Below are 6,790 nucleotides of genomic sequence, written 5' to 3' on the forward strand. Positions count from 1 at the left end.
ATACAAATATATATAGAGAGCTTGATAGGTATATATTAGGCCGGGTCGATTTAAAAATCGCTCATTGCTCTATGAAAATCGTATTCTAGGGATCAAAATAAGAAACTTTGCCGAAGGAACCATACCTCTAAAATGAATTCTGATCTCCCCATCTTTGGGTCGAACTTTTGGGTAGGGACAATTTCAATTCTACCTGCTGTGTCTTGTGGTGGCTTAAAAAAACAACACAAGCAATTTTATGATCTGCAATTGTGTCACAGTGATACCTTCATTTTTTAAAACGGTTGAATAAAAAACCCACACGACTATGTTTACGACATGCAAATGCATCAAAGTGATGCCTTGGTTTTAAAAGGGGGTTGTAAAAACCCTAATTTCTATTAATTTTTTTTAATTTCTTTTCTATTACTAAGTTAAATTCATTTTTTCATTTACATGTGTTCTGACTAAATAAATTTCTAAAGAGAAAAATAAACTCCAAAAAGAAAAAACAAAGGCATTTCAAAGTGGGATTTTTCAAAATTTGCCCCTACGACCCAAAGGGGGGGACATCAGAATTCGTTTAAGAGGTATGGTTCCTTCGGCAAAGTTTCTTATTTTGATCCCTAGAATATGATTTTCACAGAGCAATGGCCGATTTTTTGCCTCCCCACAAATCGACCCGGCCTAGTATATATGTATATGTGAATATAAAATTCGTGAAGTTGGTTTTGAATAAACTTTTTTTTTTAAGAGAGTCATATATTATAGCAGGGTTGATGTTTAATACCATTCTTACCAAATTAAATAGCTTGTTACCCCGTTAGTTATATAGTAGGCACCCTACTAGCAGTCACTGATTCGATACGAAATTCGAAGAAATGATCGCCATTATTCCTGATTCTTATGAACTTTCGGAAAGAACTGTTCCTCCAAAGAGGAACGTCATTTACAAAGCGATTCAGTTTTGAGAAATTATTTTGATAGGACTCGAATTTACCTAGGAGATATGATGAAAAGTTGTTAGACAACTATCATACCTCTGTAGCGAATCGTACTAGTTCCGAACTAACGTAGAACTATTGCATTTAGAAGCATTACTAATAGCAATTTTGTTTCTGCGCAAAGCTTTCAACCGAAACTTCTAACAATGTGCTCTTCTAAGAAATGGCAACCTCCACACTTTGAGAATGTTATAGAAAACGACCTGACATATCTGAGTTAGAAATGGTTGAATTTTACGATTCTTATATATAGAGTCTTTGTGGAGTAATCTAAGCTTGGAACCTAGCTTTACAAAAAGTGGCAGTTTAATATCAATTAAAAAAATAAAATAAGGAAAATTTCAAATTTTTTAGCTAGATTTTCATAATTTTTTGTGGCCCAATTGACTGTAAATTATTTGAGAATAGTTTGTATAGTTTTATCAAAAAAAAAAAAACAACGAAACTTAATAAAAATTGCCAATGCTATTTTCGTGTTCGCTCCTCTACTAATATCACATTTAGGCAAGGTGCGCAAGAGGCTGCGCGTCATAGAGGCGTATTAGACGCTGCAGGAGAAATCTGTACGCTTTGATGTCGAACACATGTACTTCATGGAGAGCTGCGTACGAGGCGTCAGCTGCGTGAAAGCGACAAAGCATGAAAGTTTCATATAGCTAGGCGAACACCAATGTTGGTCGCTAGGCGTAAATACGCCTAGAAAAGAGCAAGAAGATGTTTGTTTACAATTTTTCGTTTGCAAACTTGTGTGCTGTGCTTCCTTTGCTATAAATATATATTGAAAACTTTCCTTTTTAATTTTATACACAATCAACTTTTGCATAATGGCAATTATACATCATAAAACAATTTGTTTAATTTTTTTAGAAATTGTTCTTTATGCAGCGACGCTTGGAAGTAGCTACGTATGCAGAACTTGAGTGTAGAGGAATTGTAGCGACATGAAATATATTGTACGCGTCTATGACGCACGTACTTAACGAAACCCGGCAAGAATACAATTGCTAAACGACGTGTCATAACCTCAGTTGTATAAATATCAGTTTCCACTATTCTTTTAAGGCCAAAGTGACAATTCTACCAGAAGTCCTTTGTACTTTTGGTATTTTTTCTTTTTTCTATCGTACTATTCTTTAATAAACTAAGTCAGTGCATTTTCTTGCATGTACTTTTGTGCTCACAGTCGAGTCTTGCAGGGAAGTTTAAGCAAAATACGAATGAGCCCAATAAAAAACTTTCCAAAGAGAGTTAAAAAAAAAAAAACGCATTTCAGGCTGGTGGAAACGTTGTTTAAAAAAATTCCAATTTTTTTTCAGAAACACGTTTAGAACGCTGAATTATAATGCTTTCAACTAAAAAATTTCTACGAGCTAAAAGGGGGCGTATTTCAAGTAGTGACTTTCAGAATATCGATAAGACATACTTAAAGCAAACAGTTTTCGTCAATTCTGGATTAGTATTGCTCGTTATTTGTGTTGTGTTTGGATAATGAAAAAGTTTTAGGATTGCTTCTCTTGGGATATCGTAAGTCAAGAATACGTTGAGTTGGTCATATTCGCTCAAGATCTTTGGTATATGTAGTTTCAAGCGTAACATGAAATTAGTACAAATGTATACTGAAACCTTGCACTGTGAATGTATGTTTGACTGTTTAAAGCTAATTTTTCAATGACACACATTTTTTTACAAATTTAATAAATACAATGATTTAAATGACAGTTATTTAAAATTATAAAATTTACACTTAGTAAAAATTTAAGTTTTAAGATTGTGTTTGTTTTGTGTGACAAATTAAGCTAATAGGATACTCAAAAATTATACAAGTTTAAGAACTTCCTGTACAACGCTTCTTTATAGTGATTAAATCGTCTTCCCTTAGATAGATACAGCCAAATAAAACAAATATGCCTGTTTGTGGCTTCAGATATTACCAAATTTTTAACATATATTGCAATAAATGCATTAAATTCGATGTACGTAAGTTTTAATAAAATTGTAGCTAGATATATATTTTTATAATAAGTCAATAAATAAACGATTTAAGACAAAATTAAGTACTTAAATTATCGTTTCATTAATCACATTCTTTTTGTCACTGCGGGTGGTGTATATACTCTAAGAAACCTGCGGCTACTCAAAAATTGTCTACAAAGTTCATTAACGGCAGCCTAGGGAAACTGGAAAACTGCTTCGATGATCCGTGCCAAAAAGCCATATTTTGAAACAAAATAGCGCAGAAATGCTTATATATTCGTAAGCATGCGATATCTGCTGCTGCTTCGGCATCAAATTTATTCGGAATCGCAACCGCAACATCATAACCGCCACTATGACTGCTAAAAAGCTTGTGCCAAATGTTGTATTTAACATTATAATGCACATAAATTGTATCTTTTTTATTTTGCTTTAACTTAATTCAAGAATCTTGTACTTAATTCATAGAACATTTGTTTATATTTTAAGGCCAGACGTTCTTTTTTCCAGAAAATGGTGTCACTTCAAGCACAAGGTTGTGGTCGTTCGCTTTTCAAAAAAAAAAAAAAAAAAAAAAAACAAGGCAAAGAAATTCTAGAGTGACCCCTGGTCCACCTTTATGGCGATATCTCGAAAAGGCGTCCATCCATAGGACTAAGGCCCACTCCGTTTTAAAATACTCATTGACACCTTTCATTTGATACCCATATTGTGCAAACGCATTCTAGAGTCACCCCTGGTCCACCTTTATGGCGATATTTCGAAAAGGCGTTCGCCTATAGAACTAAGGCCCACTCCCTTTAAAAACACTCTTTAACACCTTTAATTTGATACCCACATCGTACAAACATATTCTAGAGTCACTCCTGGTCCACCTTTATGGCGATATCTCGAAAAGGCGCCCACCTATATAACTAAGCCCCACACCCTTTTAAAATACTCATTAACACCTTTTATTTGATACCCATATCGTAAAAACAAATTCTAGAGTCACCCCTGGTCCACCTTTATGGCGGCATTCAAAAATGGCGTCCACCTATAGAACTATGGCCCACTCCCTCTTAAAATAATCTTTAATACCTTCCATTTGATACACATGTCATACAAACACATTACAGGGATTCTCTAGGTTCATTTTCCTACCTGATGATTTTCCCTTATTTTATCTCCATAGCTCTCAGCTGAGTATGTAATGTTCGATTACACCCGAACTTAGCCTTCCTAAGACTAAGTCTTATTGTACTAATGTTTAATTGGTAAATAAATACAAATACAAATACAAATATTATATATGGCAACAAAAATTTTCTAAGTTACGGTCTTATTGAATCGGAACGATTTTCGGAACTCCCAAATATATTTGTCCGAATTGCAACTTCAAATACAATTTAAAATCGTGCGATTTTTAGAATAGTTTTTCTGAACTTTTTCCCTATGCTAAAAAATTTGATAGTAACTTCCAAATTTCGAGATAGAACAGAACTATCTTCCGAACACTTGAAAGGAAATTGCATGAATTTCTATTTCGAACGCAATATTCATAACAGGCTTTAAAATCTCTTTCGAATCTACTACAGTTTACTAAAAAAACATTTTATTTAAAGCTTTATACCTCTTCAACATTTATTTTACGAGCATTCGATCATCAACTCAGTCATGTATTTTTCCGTCTATACATAGTAAACAGAAATTGTCCATTAAATAAATATTTCCCAAACAATGATAATTAATCTACTATAAATACCACATAAATATAACATAAGCACTCCTATTCGAGTAAAAGTTTACAAACACTACCACGCTACATACGAAAATACGTCTCGCCGCACGATTGAAATAAAACAATTTGTGAAAAATTTAATTAACCGAAAAATGAGCGTATAACTTGATAAAAACAAAAAGTACAAAACAACAATTTAAAGTAAAGTGTAGTAACATACCCAAAGAATGTTTTGGGCGGTTTGAAAACAAAAGCATAAATCAGGCATGAAACCCGGTCTATATGCGTAAATTAAAGTACATAGGAGAAAAGTGTGTATGTGCGTGCGTAAGTGTGTGTGTGTCTGTATGAACTACCAAAAGCTCCACACGTGTTTCAACAACTTTTACGTAATACTTTACTACAACTGAATTACGTTGCACATGTGCGTAACTCATACACATACACATATGCACACACAATATTGGTTTACTGTTTGCTTGGAAGAGACTTGACTTTGCTAGCTACCGGGCAATAGACACAACTAGTTATAAAATTACTAGTAACGGTTAGGGTAATTGTGTTTGGGTTTCATTAAAAAGGCCTTACCTATTCACTTCCGAAAGCACGGTTGATTTATGCAGCCCGATTCAAACACATCACAAATGCTTCATTGTAAGACAGCACTCTAAGGACACAGGAAGCACTATCATTGGCGGGCTGCGCATTTGTGTATTGCTCACTCAACACCTTTTCGACAAAATGAAGGACAACTGTTGAAAAAACATACCATGTCAAAAAACTTGTTGCTCTAGCTTACGAGGTTTATTAGTCATTTAAACAGCTATGAAGGTATTATAATTTTAGTCTTTAATTTAAAAAAATATTTTATATCGAACAGTACTGAAATTATTAGGCTGCAGTTTTCTTTAGAAAAGTTCCTACAAAGAAACCTACTTAACACGAAAACAAGTAAGGACGAAACTGTCTTACCTTTGATCTTATCCCATTTGTAATATACAAATAATCGGCTTTATCAGATACGAAATATATAGCGAACAGATGTACATATCTAAACGATTTTTGAGATAAATAAAAATAGGTACATAGGTACTTTATGTGAGGATGCAAAGGTTCACGTTTTTTGTGCTCTGCATGAAATAGCTATGGCGATGAATCACTTATCTCTACGATATATGACATAAACATAAGCATTTGGTGAAACTTGAAGGTTCGAGCTGTAAAAATTTTGTTATCTGAACAATCGGTTGTCGAGGATTTATTATATATATATGACTGATCTCTTCGAATTTTTCAGGCAACGATATCTGCTATATACGAAAACATATGGTGAATTTTGTAGCTTCAATCTGATAAATTGAGGAAAATACAACAAATAATGATAAATATATTCGCACAGGACAGCACTGCTACGAACGAATGCACATTCAGTACAGTACTGGCAGGAAGTGTGAATGTGTGAGCCGTGAATCAACTGTCCTTTGCTTATTCGAGTAACGAATTAGTTTTTCGTGTGTTGTTTATTTCAACAGACTTTGAGCGGCTTACACCTGTTCAATTAGGTACAAGCTAAATATCAAAATAACAAGTAAGGAAGGCTAAGTTCGGGTGTAACCGAACATAACATACTCAGTTGAGAGCTATGGAGACAAAATAAGGAAAATCAATCTGGGGTAACCCTGGAATGTGGTTGTATAACATGTGTATCAAATGAAAGGTATTAAAGAGTATTTTAAGAGAGAGTAGGCCATAGTTCTATGGATGAACGCCATTTAGGGATATCGCCATAAAGGTAGACCAGGGCTGACTCTAGAATTTGTTTGTACGATATGGGTATCAAATGAAAGGTGTTACTGAGCATTTTAAGAGGGAGTGGGCCTTAGGTCTATCGGTGGACGCCTTTTCGAGATGTCCCCATTAAGGTGGACCAGGGGTGATTCTATAATGTGTTTGTACGATATGGGTATCAAATGAAAGCTGTTAATGAGTATTTTGAAAAGGAGTGATCCTTAGTTCCATAGGTGGACACCGTTTCGAGATATCGCCATAAAGGTGGACCAGGGGTGTCTCTAGAATGTGTTTGTACGATATGGGAATCAAATGAAAGGTGTTA

This window comes from Eurosta solidaginis, chromosome 1 (genome assembly GCF_040869045.1).
Source record: "Eurosta solidaginis isolate ZX-2024a chromosome 1, ASM4086904v1, whole genome shotgun sequence".
NCBI lineage: Eukaryota > Metazoa > Arthropoda > Insecta > Diptera > Tephritidae > Eurosta > Eurosta solidaginis.